This window comes from Stenella coeruleoalba, assembly GCF_951394435.1.
Source record: "Stenella coeruleoalba genome assembly, chromosome: 7".
In the NCBI taxonomy this organism is placed as follows: Eukaryota; Metazoa; Chordata; class Mammalia; order Artiodactyla; family Delphinidae; genus Stenella; species Stenella coeruleoalba.
In genome coordinates this window covers 113,316,487-113,334,903 of record NC_137153.1, presented here as the reverse complement: position 1 = coordinate 113,334,903, position 18,417 = coordinate 113,316,487, and the positions used below count along the sequence as shown (strand labels likewise).

Sequence of the window (18,417 nt, the reverse complement as noted above, 5' to 3'; positions counted from 1 at the left end):
GAACCTTCAAATGAGGGAAATTAGAAATGTTTTGAGAGCTAAGATTTTCAGTGAAGAGATAAAAAACCTGATAAAAATCTCTAACTGTTCTGTTCCTTTCTTCCCCCTCCCATATCAGAGGCAGAGGCCTAAATAAACTATTCCACAGTGGGTTTTGAGACAGTGCTATAGAATACAGTATTAGTAATATAAGTCAAATTTATATTTAAATTTTTAATGTTAACACACACTACATAAATGTCATGCTTACCGTTAAAAACATACCCTCTTTGCACTATCAAGGCTATCTCCCTGTGCACTATCTACCTGACCACCACTCAAAACAACTTCCTCTAATGCAACTTACATGGGCAAAGTTGTAAAGACTAGGGTCCTAAGGATACCTAGCAGTCACTGTTAAAATTATTTGTAGAAACAAGAACAAAGACTTTTTATTTATTCTTATGTTTCAATAGGGAGAAATCCCATGCACAAAGAAATATAAACATTTATATGGGCCAAACTTAAATTGTATCACTTAGTATTTTAATATGTAACACAGGCCAACATATAGAATAAACCAGCATAATCCCCAATGTAAACACTTCCTTACTGCTGTAAGACACACACACACACACACACACACACAAACACACACCCCTAGAGTTAAGAACATTCAAAAACCAAAACAACCTATTTCACTCTGTCTAAAGGCAGGTTTTCATATGGCAAAATGGTTATAAATCCTCATTATCCTAAATAAAATTACAGCACTTTAAACATTTCCAGAGAGAACATTCTCTCTTCTAAACAACTACCTTAGCGAGTAATAGGAAGCAATATGGTTGCACTTGTGTCACAGTTGGAAGCCTTTTTAAACTGTCGCCCTGCTAGCAAACCCGATTCTACATATTAAAATGAATGTGTTGCTTACTTCAAGGGGAAAAATCATTTGTAAAATCAAGACCATTATTAGGATATTGTGACTTACTTTCTCTTTGAAGTGAACCAGAAGTACAGAAGGCAATAATCTATGTATGTTCATATAACTTCACTCTCCATCAGTTTGGTCTTAGAAAAGGAATTCTTGAAAGATGAAGCTTTGCATATTTAACATTTAAAAACCAAAACAGCCTATTGCACCAAATATTTCTGATCACAAATTACATAGGAAAAAAACCCTAAGTTTCTCTGTTAGTATAAAAGACAGAGGAGCCTTTACAAATGTTTCCAACTAAATTATATAGACTTTTAAAAAAATACCATGTATGTATTTTTATCTACTTTAGACTATCTGACAAGTGCATCCTTTTCTTAATAGTTGTGTTGCCATCAAGGAGTACCCAGATATTAAAGTAGCTGTATAAATGACTGTAACAAATGAATAGGTTAGATAAGTTTAATATCAGACCTAAGCTGAATATGTGGGCCAAACTTCTATTGTGCCCTGAAGTTCACAGAGAAAAATGAATGATAAGCATTAGCATTCACTGGGCAGACGAAGATGCTTTTCTCATGCTCAAATCTGTATTTAATTGTGAAAAATATACTGGAACTTAACTTCTCTACATGCTTCTTAATTTAGATATATAATGGCCATGTGATTTTAAAATTCCACATAGATAATGGAAGAAGTCATATTTTCCAAAATGGGGAACCATGAACAGCTCTCACCAAGGATTTGTAGGGCAGTGCTGCTCTCTATCGAATGGCTGCTTTGCTTGTTTTTAAGATTCCCCTTGTAGATTCTTAAGCATTAACTCTGTTAACATTTAATATGAATAATTTAAAGTTTTTATAATCTCAGCTTTTTTAACATTTGCAGTATGTATTCAATTCAATAGATATTTACTGCACACTGTGTACTACAATGCTTAACTGGGCAAAGCAACTAATAATAAAGTAATTAACTTCTCAACCAAGATACTGTATGTTCTGCTGTTGTTCCTGATTGAAATTTTCTCAGTTAATTTCTAGACAATTACATTATCTATTTCATAATTGCAGACCTGGATGAATTGTTTCTAAAAGTTGCATCATGTTTCAAGCCAATAGAACCTATGAATGCATAAAAGCTCCTGTTTCTAATGTCACTCTTATCAAGCCAAAAACAATTATACTCATTTGAGTTATAGCAACCAATAAACTTAGATAATCACCATATGCAACACAACATTTTGGCACTTGAACTTAAAACTCTTGTAGACAACTATAGATTGCTTCTAATGCAGAGCACTCTTGTCCTACCCAAGGCTGCCAATAGAAATGCCAAAGCTGCTGAATGCTGCGCATCCTAGTAATGCTGTCAGTAAATGGCACATTCACGCAGCCCCCAATCCTCTCTTCCCAGGCATGGTCTTCTCCAGCTGCAGCTTAATTTCCTGTGACTTGCCTAATTACTGTAATTAAGGATTAATTGCCATTAATTATTCACACATAAGCTCATCGCAAATCATGGGGTAAATGTCTTATGAAAGCTGCCATACAAGCCATGTATAAACACACTGGGATGCTTCAGGCAGGCGAATCTATCACTCAGCCCTCAAGCAAATCTCTGTGCTTCTCTTACAAAAACAGCTATAACTCTCAGAAACTCGACAGTCCTTTCAGGTAAGCATTAGGTTACAAAGCATGTTTTCCTGTGGAAGCCACAACGGTTTTATTAGTACTATAAATGCTGTTTTATCTTTCCAACTGCTATTTTTATGTTTCCATTTTTATTCTACAGTGCTCAGTTTAGGACAACCACTTGCTTCAAGGAGGAATGTTTGCAGTTGCTACTTTCCCCCATCACAGTTTGAAATAGTTCCATGTGGTTTACAACATATGACCATGCAACTGGGATCAGCGTGCTAAAAAGTCAATGAATTGGCTACACAGTTGGAACAGAAGCCATTTCAAAAGTCACAATTTCTTTCATTGGTGTAAAAAAGCTATAGCACATATTTAGTCACTGCTAGAGTGTTCCATATAAGGCAGGTTACCAGCTCTGCCACAAAAGTACCACAGACAAAAATGATTGAAAATGGCAAGCAAACAAAATAGCCTCATGTAGATTGCTCTTGTATTAGTTGGGTTCCCTGTTTTTCATGACAGCACCTGGTATTTTCACGATTACAAAATATAAACATCATTCCTTTGCAAAGCTAGAAAAAGAAATTGTTTTCTTCCAAGTATTTGTAATAGACCCTGAGCTGATGAGGAAAATTCCAAATCTTAGTCTAGAAATTATACTCCTAACACTTCTTTCCAGTTATCTACGGTTTACTGTGTTTGAATGCTTTAAAACAGAAGAAATCATTTTAGCAACAGAATAAACTATTGTATGTGTTAAAAAAAAAAAAAACTTAAACTATATCAACGCTATGTATTATAACTGCCCTAGGAAATTTAAGTCTAAGTAGGCAGAATGTTGTTCTAATTGTTATGTTAGTTCCTTCTGCAGCAAATTAATGCATGAAACATTTTCATTTCGGTACATGTTTGTGTGTCTGAGTTAAACATTTATGTTAATGGACCTTCTGGCAGATTTCTAATGCCTCAAATAGTCCTCTAGAACAGCGACTTTTCAAATAAGAGCTCTTTCCCCCATTTTCTGCAGTACTTGTAACAGGGGTACGTGGTAACTAAAATAATTTCAGTTTTAAAGTCTAAGTTTAAAATCAACTACTTAAATAACTACAGACCATATCTACATTCAAGCAAAGTACCAAGAAAGCTTACAGAGACACTGGCTATCCAAAATGAAAAAAACTACATATATACACTCCACTTTCTAATATCTAATTGGTGACATATATTCAAATCACAATTTTGACCAATTCTTAAGAGAAAAAGATAAACCCCATCATCCTTTGGTTCTAACAGATTTAAAGGGTATGCATGATTTCTGTAGTGATCACAGAGTGTGTTACCAATACCCTCCAGAACCTTCTTTACAAATACCCAGCCACCCACTTGAAGAGTGGAGCAATATTAGAAACCAGATGCCTGAAACCACAAAACTAAATAAAGCAGCCTAGTTCTTGTATATTTAACTTCTCAAAACTAATGAGAGATGCACAAAGCCTGATAACACTCCTCAACTAAGACACAAGTCTTTTTCTGTAATATTATATTTCTAAAACTGGAATAATGTTTACAAAGTCCTAACTTTTATCCCTGTTGAATTATATATGTAATCCAAAACTTCAGTCTGGAACTTAGGTAATATTTAATGGTGATCATGGATATTCCACTCCCAAATCCACCCATTTGGACCACCTGTCCCCTCAAAAATTTTTGGTTAGGAGATTTAGTCTCCTAAGAATTTATAATTCTGGACTCTTGCATTACTACTCAAATAAGAACTGCTCTACAGTAAACATAATTTGAAAATTTGGAAACTAAATCATTCTACAGGGAAATTCACAAAAACTGATTTTGGTAGAAATGTGTAATTTACTGCCAGTGGTAATGATACAAAATTGAATTTAAATGTTGTTCAGGTTTTATTATCATTGTGTTTTAAATTTACCTAAAGTTCGGTAATTTAACTTAGCTGTCATTTTCCTAACTGATTCCTATACCCCTGTCCTAGAGTCAGCAGTCAGTGACACAAAGAGCTGTTAAAATCTACCATCCCAACACAGAGCTTTACCATCATTGTCATCTAATTGATACTTCCCTGTTTTTGTCACCTTGCCTTGATGCCAGCTGCCAAGCTCTGCCATGTCACTTTCCATTTATGGACTCCCAAGTCCCTTGATCTGGCTAATTAGGGTTTATGTGTTAATTGGAGTAAATACAAAGATGGGAGTCACAGGCACAAATTTCAAAACACAGCTATAAATTGAAGAGCTGATAAGCAGGGAGAAGATGCCTTCATAGAACAAGTGTCAAGTTTATTTTATCACTGGAAGGACCCAGAGTATCCTGACAAAGTGATACCTTTAAGTTTTTGTAAAGACTTAACGAGATCAGTAACTAACACATTAAGAATATTGCTCTGTAGCAGAAAAATATACAATACATTTAAATTTGGTTCAAGAAGGCACAGCTCTCTTTGAAAGTTTCTGAACTGTTTCTATTCAGTAAGTTTTTATTTCTATCTTATTTCACAAAAACATACACCTTGCTTTTAATTTCTAATAAGAAAAGTCCAAAAGAAAATCCAGCATTTGAAAATCCTGAGATATGATTCAGGTGACAAAAGTGACATTTTTCACTAACATTTTGGATATATTAATACTTTTTCTGCTAAACGATAACTGTTTGATTTAGAAATAATTACCACCAATTACAGCCAAGAGTTTCTGAATACTATACAGACAGATACTACATTTCAGATGCTTACGTCAAATGTCAGTTAAGCCTAAAATGACTTCAAAAGGAGTATGCGTGATTTTTGTAGTGATCAGAGTGTGTTTTCAATGCCCTCCAGAACCTTCTTTACAAAAGCAGTACTGTCAGGTTGAGACACTGTCTTTTCTAGCATCTGGTAGGGAGGAGCAAAGTCAGATAATTAATATGGAAAATAACTGAAAGAGTTGGTAAAGTCTTTCTTTGCTATTTTGCTTTTACAAAAAGTTTCATACCTGATCAGTCACATTTAGTTGACAAAAATGTAATGGAAGGACCACTTCATCTGTTACAACCATTATATCTGTTACAACTACCTGGGATTTGTTGTTAATAATGATAATGACAACAACAACAGCTACTACTACTACTTACATTTATACAGCACTTTACAGCTTACAAAGAACCTCTATTTATGTTATCTGAAGTTATGGTAACTAACAGAAGTTACGTAACGCATCCAAAATATACATGTAAGGACTTTTCAGAGAAACTATTCAAATCATTTTCAGGCTGATGATCGTTTAGTAATGACAGAACAACTCTATCTTCCAAAAGCAGCAGTGTAATAATGAAAGTATTGAAAAATAACATTAATTATAATAACTAGTGTTCACATCTGTGTGGTGTTTCTTAAAAGATAGATTTAAGTAGTGGCTTAATATATAAGAAACAGGTACATCAAAAATCCTTCACAAACATCCTTCCTTCCCTTTCTTTTCTTATCTTTTTTAATCAACGGAATATGGTATTCATTCTTCTAATAATTTATGATAACTTAGGTTCAACATTTTGAAGATGTTCCTTAGGTGAAACCCTTGTTTCTGTTTTAGGATTTTAACTTTGCTTAGTATTTTCAACTCATTTGCCACAAGTCTGAAATTAATCAACTCTTTTGAGTAAACAGAAAAGACATGGGAATGAATAAAAGACCTTTTGCATGAATCATAATATTGAAAGTGAACCTTAGATATTCACATACCTTCTGATGAAGAATAGAATACCTTTACAAAAACAATATTCTCGGGAAAACTTTTTGACAACAGTGCTAAAGATTTTTGAAATATGTGAAATATGAGAAAATTCATTTAACTTTTTTCTTGGAAAAAAAAAGTTGCTTCCTTCTGGTGATGTACATCAGTTCAAGAAATATATTTTAAATTCCTATATAAGAAATGAGTGAAAATATCACATGAAAACATTTAAGACCCACATCACACATTATATCACTAGCAACTTTGTACAACTCTTTAAACAAAACTATCCTATAACTTAGTGTGAGGTTTTAACTGAAAACAACCAAGCTAATTTCTACAAATTAACAGATGTCTATGAGAAACAGTAAGAAACAAAGAAATGCATATGTGAACATCATCAGAATCCAAATGAGTTTATTGTAGGACTCTTTAAAGCACATCTGATCTTGGCTCCAGCCTGTAGTCTACCTTTCAACTTGCAAATGACAGTGTCACCAAACACTGTCCTTCCATCAATCAAGCTGGGTCATGAATATACAAAAGGCAGCAGAGAAGCTGGCTACCTCCTGCAGTTCAACTTGGCCTAATTATCTAGGCCTTCCTTTTGGTTACAGTCCGAAGGGTATACACCCAGTCAGCTGCTGGGCAGCCGGAGGCCTAATCAAGAGAGGTTATGCATACTGACCCTTATATGGACATCCAATGCAAGCTAAATGTGAGCACCAAATGTCATCTTTCTTATTCATCATTATGAAATTTCCTTCCCCTTTCGAAATACCAATCTGCTGCCATTTTCAGACACTCCTCTTACCCCCCTCCAAGCTGTCATTTCACTGTGCTTGCTGCCAGTTGAGTGAATTAGCATTCTAACTGATGTGCTGCTCTTCTCAGACAAATCCTTGAGCTGCGTTAACTAATGACTTCTAGCCAGAAAAAAGAACTGATAGTCAACCATTGATAAAAGAGAGTCCATTTCCACAAATCACAAACAATCTGCCATAATGGTGGCAAAATCAGTAAGGAGTTAGTACGGTTGTCCGCTTTCCCTTGTGTTTTTCTCTCATTCCACTACCAAGAAACAACCATCACCACTGAATGGAATCTAAAGCTGCAACTGTGTATGATGATGACCTCTAAACAAGACAATTTATTAACCAAAGCATTGATGGGGATGGAAAGAAGACAAACAATGAAGAGCAATTTTCATGGATAGTCAAATTGAGGATGAATCTGACAAGACAGCAAACTGCCCCAGTGCCCAGTGCCATTCCCTGCACATAATAGGTGTTCAATGGTTGTTACTCTCGATGATACAAAAGACGAAATGTAATGTAGCAAAGGCCACAACTAGGACTCTGTGGCAGAAATGTTAAGACAACACCAGATACTGCAAATGTTATGGAGCATACAATGTAAAAGTGAAATATGGGAATAAAAGAAGATTCTACTTTTAAAGCGGGGGAGATATAGAAGATAGAAAACTTTAGTAAAGAGAATGAGAAAAGGAGAGATTTTATGGGCTGCACTTATATGATGATTTACAATCCTGCAAGTCCTAGAAGAAGTACTGGAAAGTCATATATAGCTGAAATTGAAACAACGAATATACTTACCCAAAAGGACGGGAGATGGGGTGGGAATCAGAGAAAGCTTACTTTATGATGAAAAAAGGATCTTTCATGGTCAAACGCATAAAGTTTGATTATGACAGCACCCTGATTATTTAGCTTATAAAGTCAATATGCATTCATTCAACAAATCTTTATTAAAACCCTTCTATATGCCAATCACCTGGGACCTGTGTACGAGTCTCTGGGGGCCAGAGAAATATGTATGACATGACATATCCTCAAGCTGTTTATAATCTCACTAGAAAGACAGACATGCAAATATAAAGAGTAAAATAACACTACCAAATTTACATATAATGTAGTCACAATAAGTGGCACATAAATAAAAGGCAAGTGAGTGATACAAAAAATAAGTTTTTTGATTCAGATAAGGGAGGTATCAGGTATCCTAAAGGAGGTAAATAGCATCCGGATAAGGGAAGCTTTGAAACATGACCTACCTTGAAGTACAGTACAAAAAATAGTATGAGAACGTTTTTGTAGTTAAAAAAAAAAAAATACACCATGAGGCAGAAATTAATCAAGTGTTCCTGAAGAAAGAAAATAGACCAGTCTAACTAGGACAGAAAGTTCTTGTTAGGGAGTAGTAGAAACTAAGCCTTCTCTGAGTCTCTAAACCGGGTTGGGGTCTTCTAAATATGCTTTTCTTCAAAATCCTATACTTTTCTTTTCAAACAAATGAACAGGGTTCAAGATGGCAGAGTAGAAGGATGTGTGCTCACTCCCTCTTGCAAGAGCACTGGAATCACAACTAACTGTTGAACAATCATCAACAGGAAGACACTGGAACTAACCAAAAAAGATACCCCACATCCAAAGACAAAGGAGAAGCCACAGTGAGACAGTAGGAGGGAGGCAATCACAATAAAATCAAATCCCATAACTGCTGGGTGGGTGGCTCACAAACTGGAGAACACATATACCACAGAAGTCCACCCACTGGAATGAAGGTTCTGAGTCCCACGTCAGGCTTCCCAACGTGGTGGTTTGGAAACGGGAGGAGGAATTCCTAGAGAATCAGTCTTTGAAAGCTAGCAGGATTTGACTGCAGGACTTCGACAGGAATGGGGGAAACAGAGACTCCGCTCTTGGAAGACACACACAAAGTAGTGTGTGCATTGGGACCCAGGGGAAGGAGCAGCGACCCCATAGGAGACTGAAGCAGACCTACCTGCTAGTGTCGGAGGGTCTCCTGCAGAGGCGAGGGGTGGCTGTGGCTCACCATGAGGACAAGGACACTGGCAGCAGAAGTTCTGAGAGGTACTCTTTGGCGTGAGCCCTCCCAGAGTCCCATCAGCCCCACCAAAGAGCTGGGTAGGCTCCAGTGTGGGGTCGCCTCAGGCCAAACAACCAACAAGGAGGGAACCCAGCCCCACCCATCAGCAGACAAGTGGATTAAAGTTTTACTGAGCTCTACCCACCAGGTCCTTCCATCAGGAAACTTGCACAAGCCTCTTAGATAGCTTCATCCACCAGAGGGCAGACAGCAGAAACAAGAACTACAATCCTGCAGCCTGTGGAACAAAAACCACATTCAAAGAAAGACAAGATGAAAAGGCAGAGGGCTATCTACCAAATGAAGAAATAAGATAAAACCCCAAAAAAACAACTAAATGAAGTAGAGATAGGCAAACTTCCAGAAAAAGAATTCAGAATAATGATAGTGAAGATGATACAGGACTTCAGAAAAAGAATGGAAGCAAAGATCGAGAAGATGCAAGAAAGGTTTAACAGGGCTTCCCTGGTGGTGCAGTGGTTGAGAGTCTGCCTGCCGATGCAGGCGATACGGATTCGTGCCCCGATCCGAGAAGATCCCACATGCCACGGAGCGGCTGGGCCCATGAGCCATGACCGCTGAACCTGCGCGTCTGGAGCCTGTGCTCCGCAACGGGAGAGGCCACAACAATGAGAGGCCCGCGTACCGCAAAAAAAAAAAAAAAAGAGAGAGGTTTAACAAAGACCTACAAGAATTAAAGAGCAAACACCTAGAAGAATTAAAAAAGAAACAGATGAACAATAAAATAACTGAAATGAAGAATACACTAGAAGGAATCAATAGCAGAATAACTGAAGCAGAAGAACGGATAAGTGACCTGGAAGACAGAATGGTGGAATTCACTGCTGTGGAACAGAATAAAGAAAAAAGAATGAAAAGAAATGAGGACAGCCTAAGAGACCTCTGGGACAAAATTAAACATAACAACATTCGCATTATAGGTGTCCCAGAAGGAGAAGAGAGAGAGAAAGAACCCAAGAAAATATTTGAAGAGATTATAGTAGAAAACTTCTCTAACATGAGAAAGGAAATAGCCACCCAAGTCCAGGAAGGGCAGAGAGTCCCAGGCAGGATAAACCCAAGGAGAAACATGCCAAGACACACAGTAATCAAATTGACAAAAATTAAAGACGAAGAAAAATTACTGAAAGCAACAACAGAAAAACGACAACTAACATACAAGGGAACTCGCGTAAGCCGGAAGGGAGTGGCATGATATACTTAAAGTGATGAAAGGGAAGAACCTACAACCAAGAATACTCTACCCAGCAAGGATCTCATTCAGATTCGATGGAGAAATCAAAAGCTTTACAGAAAAGCAAAAGCTAAGAGAATTCAGCACCACCAAACCAACTCTACAACAAATGCTAAAAGAACTTCTCTAAGTGGGAAACACAAGAGAAGGAAAGGACTTACAAAAGCAAACACATAACAATTAAGAAAATGGTATTAGGAACATACATATTGATAATTACCTTAAACGTGAATGGATTAAATGCTCCAACCAAAAGACACAGGCTTGCTGAATGGGTACAAAAACAAGACCCATATATATGTAACTACAAGAGACCCACTTCAGACCTAGGGACACATACAGACTGAAAGTGAGGGGATGGAAAAAGATATTCCATGCAAATGGAAATCTAAAGAAAGCTGGAGTAGCAATACTCATATCAGATAAAATAGATTTTAAAATAAAAAATGTTACAAGAGACAAGGAAGGACACTACGTAATGATCAAGGGGCTCAATCCAAGAAGAAGATATAACAATTGTAAATATATATGCACCCAACATAGAAGCACCTCAATAAATAAAGCAACTGCTAATAGCTATAAAAGAGGAAATCGACAGTAACACAATACTGGGGGACTTTAACACCTCACTTACACCAATGGACGGATCATCCAAACAGAAATTAATAAGAAAACACAAGCTTTAAATGACACAATAGACCAGATAGGTTTAAATGATATTTATAGGACAGTCCATCCAAAAACAGCAGACTACACTTTCTTCTCAAGTGCGCACGGAATATTCTCCAGGATAGATCACATCTTGGGTCACAAATCAAGCCTCAGTAAATTTAAGAAAACTGAAATCATATCAAGCATCTTTTCTGACCGCAACGATATGAGACTAGAAATCAATTACAGGGAAATAAACGTAAAATACACAAACACATGGAGGCTAAACAATACGTTACTAAAGAACCAAGATATCACTGAAGAACTCAAAGAGGAAATCAAAAAATACCTAGAGACAAATGACAATGAAAACACGACAATCCAAAACCTATGGGATACAGCAAAAGCAGTTCTAAGAGGGAAGTTTATAGCAATACAAGCCTACCTCAAGAAACAAGAAAAATCTCAAATAAACAATCTAAGCTTACACCTAAAAGAACTAGAGAAAGAAGAACAAACAAAACTCAAAGTTAGTAGAAGGAAAGATATCATAAAGATCAGAACAGAAATAAATGAAATAGAAACAAAGGTAACAATAGCAAAGATCAATAAAACTAGAGGTTGGTTCCCTGAAAAGATAAACAAAATTGATAAACCATTAGCCAGACCCATCAAGTAAAAGAGGGAGAGGACTCAAATCAATAAAATTAGAAGTGAAAAAGGAGAAGTTACAACAGACACCACAGAAATACAAAGCATCCTAAGAGACTACTACAAGCAACACTACGCCAATAAAATGGACAACCTGGAAGAAATGGACAAATTCTTAGAAAGGTATAACCTTCCAAGACTGAACCATGAAGAAATAGAAAATATGAACAGACCAATCACAAGTAAAGAAATTGAAACTGTGATTAAAAATCTTCCAACAAAGTCCAAGACCAGATGGCTTCACAGGTGAATTCTATCAAACATTTAGAGAAGAGCTAACACATATCCTTCTCAAACTCTTCCAAAAAACTGCAGAAGAAGGAACACTCCCAAACTCATTCTATGAGGCCACCATCACCCTGTTACCAAAACCAAGCAAAGATACTACAAAAAAAGAAAAATACAGACCAATATCACTGATGAATATAGATACAAAAATCCTCAACAAAATAGTAGCAAACAGAATCCAACACACATTAAAAGGATCATACACCACGATCAAGTGGGATTTATCCCAGGGATGCAAGGATTCTTCAGTATACGCAAATCAATCAATGTGATACACCATCTTAACAAACTGAAGAATAAAAACAATATGATTATCTCAATAGATGCAGAAAAAGCTTTTGACAAAATTCAACACCCATTTATGATAAAAACTCTCCAGAGACGGGGCATACAGGGAACCTACCTCAACACAATAAAGGCCATATACGACAAACCCACAGCCAACATCATTCTCAATGGTGAAAAACTGAAAGCATTTCCTCTAAGGTCAGGAACAAGACAAGGATGTCCACTCTCACCACTATTATTCAACACAGTTTTGGAAGTCCTAGCCACGGCATCAGAGAAGAAAAAGAAATACAACGAATACAATTGGAAAAGAAGAAGTAAAACTGTCACTGTTTGCAGATGACATGATACTATACATACAGAATCCTAAAGATGTTACCAGAAAACTACTAGAGCCAATCAGTGAATCCGGTAAAGTTGCAGGACACAAAGTTAATGCACAGAAATCTCTTGCATTCCTATACACTAATGATGAAAAATCTGAAAGAGAAATTAAGGAAACACTCCCATTTACCACTGCAACAAGAAGAATAAAATACCTAGGAATAAACCTACCTAGGGAGACAAAAGACCTGTATGCAGAAAACTATAAGACACTGATGAAAGAAATTAAAGATGATACCAACAGATGGAGAGATATACCATATTCTTGGATTGGAAGAATTAATATTGCGAAAATAACTATACTACCCAAAGCAATCTACAGATTCAATGCAATCCCTATGAAATTACCAATGGCATTTTTTACAGAACTAGAACAAAAAAATCTTAAAATTTGTATGGAGACACAAAAGATCCCAAATAGCCAAAGCAGTCTTGAGGGGAAAAAAAAATGGAGCTGGAGGAATCAGACTCCCTGACTTCAGACTATACTACAAAGCTACAGTAATCAAGACAATATGGTACTGCCACAAAAACAGAAAGATAGATCAATGGAACAGGATAGAAAGCCCAGAGATAAACCCACGCACCTATGGTCAACTAATCTATGACAAAGGAGGCAAGGATATACAATGGAGAAAAGACAGTCTCTTCAATAAGTGGTCCTGGGAAAGCTGGACAACTACATGTAAAAGAATGAAATCATAACACTCCCTAACACCACACATGAAGATAAACTCAAAATGGATTACAGACCTAAATGTAAGACTGGACACTATAAAACTCTTAGAGGAAAACATAAGAAGAACACTCTTTGACATAAATCACAGCAAGATCTTTTTTGATCCACCTCCTAGAGTAATAGAAATAAAAACAAAAATAAACAAATGGGACCTAATGAAACTTAAAAGCTTTTGCACAGCAAAGGAAACTACAACCAAGATGAAAAGACAACCCTCAAAATGGGAGAAAATATTTGCAAATGAATCACCGGACAAAGGATTAATCTCCATAATATATAAACAGCTCATGCAGCTGAATATATATATATATATATATATATATATATATATATATATATATATATGTTTTTGTTTGTTTTTTTTTTTGCAGTACGCGGGCCTCTCACTGTTGTGGCCTCTCCCGTTGCAGAGCACAGGCTCCAGACGCGCAGGCTCAGCGGCCATGGCTCACGGGACCAGCCGCTCTGTGGCATGTGGGATCTTTCTGGACTAGGGCATGAACCCGTGTCCCCTGCATCAGCAGGCGGACTCTCAACCACTGCACCACCAGGGAAGCCCCAGCTCAATATTAAAAAAACAAAACAATCTGATTAAAAAATGGGCGGAAGACCTAAATAGACATTTCACCAAGGAAGACATACAGATGGCCAAGAGGCACATGAAAAGATGCTCAACATCACTAATTATTAGAGAAATGCAAATCAAAACTACAATGAGGTATCATCTCACACCAGTTAGAACAGACATCATCAGAAAATCTTCAAACAACAAATGCTGGAGAGGGTGTGGAGAAAAGGGAACCCTCTTGCACTGTTGGTCGGAATGTAAACTGATACAGCCACTATGGAGAACAGTATGGAGGTTCCTGAAAAAACTAAAAATAGAATTAACATATGACCCAACAATCCCACTACTGGGCATATACCCAGAGAAAACCATAATTCAAAAAGACACATGCACTCCAATGTTCATTGCAGCACTATTTACAATAGCTAGGTCATGGAAGCAACCTAAGTGCCCATCGACTGATGAATGGATAAAGAAGATGTGCTACATATATACAATGGAATATTACTCAGTAATAAAAAGGAACGAAATTGGGTCATTTGTAGAGACGTGGATGGATCTAGAGACTGTCATACAGAGTGAAGTAAGTCAGAAAGAGAACAACAAATATCGTATATTAACGCATACATGTGGAACCTAGAAAAATGGTACAGATGAACCTGTTTGCAGGGTAGAAATAGAAACACAGATGCAGAGAACAAACGTATGGACACCAAAAGTGGTGTGATGAATTGGGAGATTGGAATTGACATATATACACTAATGTATAAAATGGATAACTAATAAGAACCTGTTGTATAAAAAAAAATAAAATTAAAAAAAAACCACAAACAAATGAACAAACAAAATCTTGTTCTAAGCCTGTGTTCCCAGCTCTTTTGAATTTACTCTTATTGGGTATCGTGCTTTATCTTCTTATCCATCTATCAGCAGCATCCTAACATTTTCCCTGGTATATGGTTAGTGTTCAATAAATGGTGGGTAACTGAATAAAAGAATGAAGGCCGAACTTATAAACAGCCAAGAATTCCAGGCCAAAAAATTTGAACTTTATCCTAGGCAATGGGCAATAACTAAAGGTTTGATTAGTATGACATATGCAGTATCACACGAAGATCTATTACAAAAGCAATTCAGCAGCAGAATGTTAAGAAGACTGAACCAAGAATTAGAACTAAGAGTTCTGGATGTGAGGGTATCAAAAAATCTAGGCAAAAAATGACAAAAATCTTGAGAACAGAAAGAAAGGGATGGATATAAGAAACGTTTTTAAGAAGGGCCATCAGGATCTGCCTTTAACTTGAGATATAAATGTACATACTAAATTCAGAGTTGGAATGCCATTAAATCTAATCCCTCTAGTAAATATTCGACGTTTGATATTTCTACCAAGTGGCTCTATTCAGCTTCAGCTTGGACTCTAAGAGTTGCCCCTACACCTCCCAATATACGTCACACATCACAGTGGTATTAGTTAGTCCTTATACCAGCCAAAATGTTTCCTACAGCTCGCTAAGTTTAATTCTACTAATTGTAAACATAAAAGGCTCCCTTTTTCATTGTATGACAACTTTCCTATAGTTAAAGACTGTGAACTGACCTCATCTACACCAAAGTCTTCTTTGATAGACACAAAACATACACCATTCCCCATAAGTCTTCTCTGAGCGTACCGTTTTCAAAATCCCTCTTGCAACATAGGTTCTGAGTACTTCCAAATAATAATACTTCCAAATATTTGACAAGCATAGAATACATTAGGATTGTTACTTTTTTTGCTCTTGTTTAGGAAAATATATTTAATTCAATGACAAGAAATAAAAACAGTAAGTAAGGATTTAGGTCAGAATGGGAAAATTACTTCTTGTAGGGTAGGTCCTGCAGTTCTATTAACAAAAATCAAAATTGTTAAATTTTGACAGACACATCACACCACTGTCTCCTTTGAACTTAGATTTATTGAAGTCTCCTTTTTCTGTGTGTATGTACTGAGGTTACATCAGATCTGAACTAATTTCAATAATCATTTACTGAGTGCTATCCAAATGACAAACTTTGTCAAATCTATCTCTGCATCTACTCTTAAATTTTAAGCGGAATGTCCTTCCCTTCTCTATCTAGATAGCCGTACTAAGCTTTCAAAAAAATCCTTATTTGCAAAGATTTTCGGTATAACATTATTTATAATACCAAAAAGCTAAAGACAACCAAAATATCTTAGAATATGGAAATGGTTAAGAAAGCAACAATATACACTCAGTAAAATTACTTATTAAAAGATTGCTAACATGGAAAGTGCTTACATTGTGGTACTAATGAGGAAACCCCACAATATTGAAAAATAAATGATCCCAATTATAAGACAAAAAAATGCATTGAAAAATGAGGAGTCTGGGAAGAATGCAAATTAGTTACTCTTCTGAAGGGCAATCTGGCATTATCTATTATAAAATGTGTACACACTAGAACCTAGGAGTTGCAAGTATCCCAGAGAAACTCTAATGCATGGGACACAGAGATACATATGGATGTTAGTCATAACCAGAAGCAGAAATCTCTTGTTATTTTTTAAAATCAGCATTCATCGATATTACTTCATGACTGCATCACAACTTATGTATTCGTTAAGCAACTGATAGACTTTAGGGCACTTACTTTCCCCCTCTTATTCCATTATAAACAAAGCTGTTACGGACATTCAAATACATGTCTCTAGTACACATGTGTAAGTTTTTCTCTAGGATATGTACCTAAGAGTAGAGCTGCTAGTTTAGTGCATGCCAACCTTCAACTTTACTAGATATTGCCAAATTATTTTCCAACGTTGTACCAATTTATACTCCCACTAACAATACCTGAAAGTTCCTGTTGCTCCGCATTCTTGCCAACACTCAAAATTTTAAATTAATTAAAGATCATTTTATGCATTCTATCTTGGTGAATGTTCCACGTGTAATTGAAAAGAACACATATTCTGCTGTTACCGGCTAGAGGGAAATGTCAGCTAGCTCAAGTTGGTTGATACTGTTGTTCATGTCTTCTATGTCCTTACTGATGCTTCTAACAATAACCCAATCCTGCATTAATGACATAAACTGAACCTGGTCTTAATATATTATATGTCTGTATATTGTTGGACTCGGTCTGGCAACACTTTGTTGAGAATTTTTCCATCTATATTCATGAATGAGACTGGCCTGTCATTTTCCTTTCTTGTACTGGTACCAGTCTGTTTCAATATCACAATTATATTAGGGTTATATAATTAGTTGAAGAGTATAGTCTGTTTGCAAGACTGTATAATTTGTATAAGACTGAAATTATCTATTCTTTGAATGTTTAGAAATCAGTTACAAAATGCTCTGATCCATTGTTTTCTTTGTGGGAAAATTTAAACTACTGGTTTAATTTACTTAATGATTATAAGACCATGTACATTTTCTACATTTTTAGTAAGGTTTGGTAATTTGTATATTTCTACAAGTATTCCATTTCACCTAAGGTGTTAAATGTATTGACAAAATGTTTAAAATATCTTCTTTTTAACCTCTGCTGCACATGCTATTTCTTCTTTTCAAATCCAGTATTATTTGTGATTCTTCTCTCTTTTCCTTCCTTCCTTCTTTTAAACTTGTTTACTTATTTTTGATCAGTCTTTACCAGAAGTTTGTCAATTTTACTAATTTTCCAAGGACAAACTGACTTTGTTGATGCTTTCTATCATATCTTTGATTTCTATTTCATTAGCTCCTCTTCAAATTTTTATTATTCCTTTTTTCTGTTTTCTTTGGGTTTATCCATATATTCTTTTAAGCTCTTAAATTGAAGTTTAGCTAATTAACTTTAGACCTCTTTTATTTTATAATGTAACCATTTAAGGCTTAACATATTAAGGTTTAATATAAAACTAGTTATATTCCACAAGTTTTGTTATAAGTAGTACTTTAATCATTTCAAATCAGTTCAAAACATTTTACAATTTCTTCTTTGACTTGGAAATAATTTAGAAATATTTTTAAATGTCCAAATATTGTATGAGTTATTTTATTTCATTTTTTAGTTATCTTTTGTTGATTTCTAACCACTTGTTTTGTCATAACAGAATATTGTACTTGTGATTCTGATTCTTTTCTATTTGTTGAAGCTTGAGTCGTGGTTAAGTTTTTTTAAAGTTCCTATGTATGCTTGAAAAGAATGTATATTCTGAGGTTGCTGGCGATATTTTCTCTACATGTCCACTGAGACAAGTTTGTTAATTACTTTTCTATATATTCACAGAATTCTTTTGTCTGTTCTGTCATTACCCAGTAGGGATATGTTAAAATCTCCT

The 18,417-nt window shown here is 35.8% G+C and overlaps 1 protein-coding gene across 2 annotated transcripts in view; it reads right to left on the bottom strand.

Annotated features, from left to right (window-relative positions):
• PBX3 (PBX homeobox 3) overlaps positions 1-18,417 on the bottom strand; it is a 230,427-nt gene that overhangs the window by 93,297 nt on the left and 118,713 nt on the right. The window lies entirely within an intron of this gene.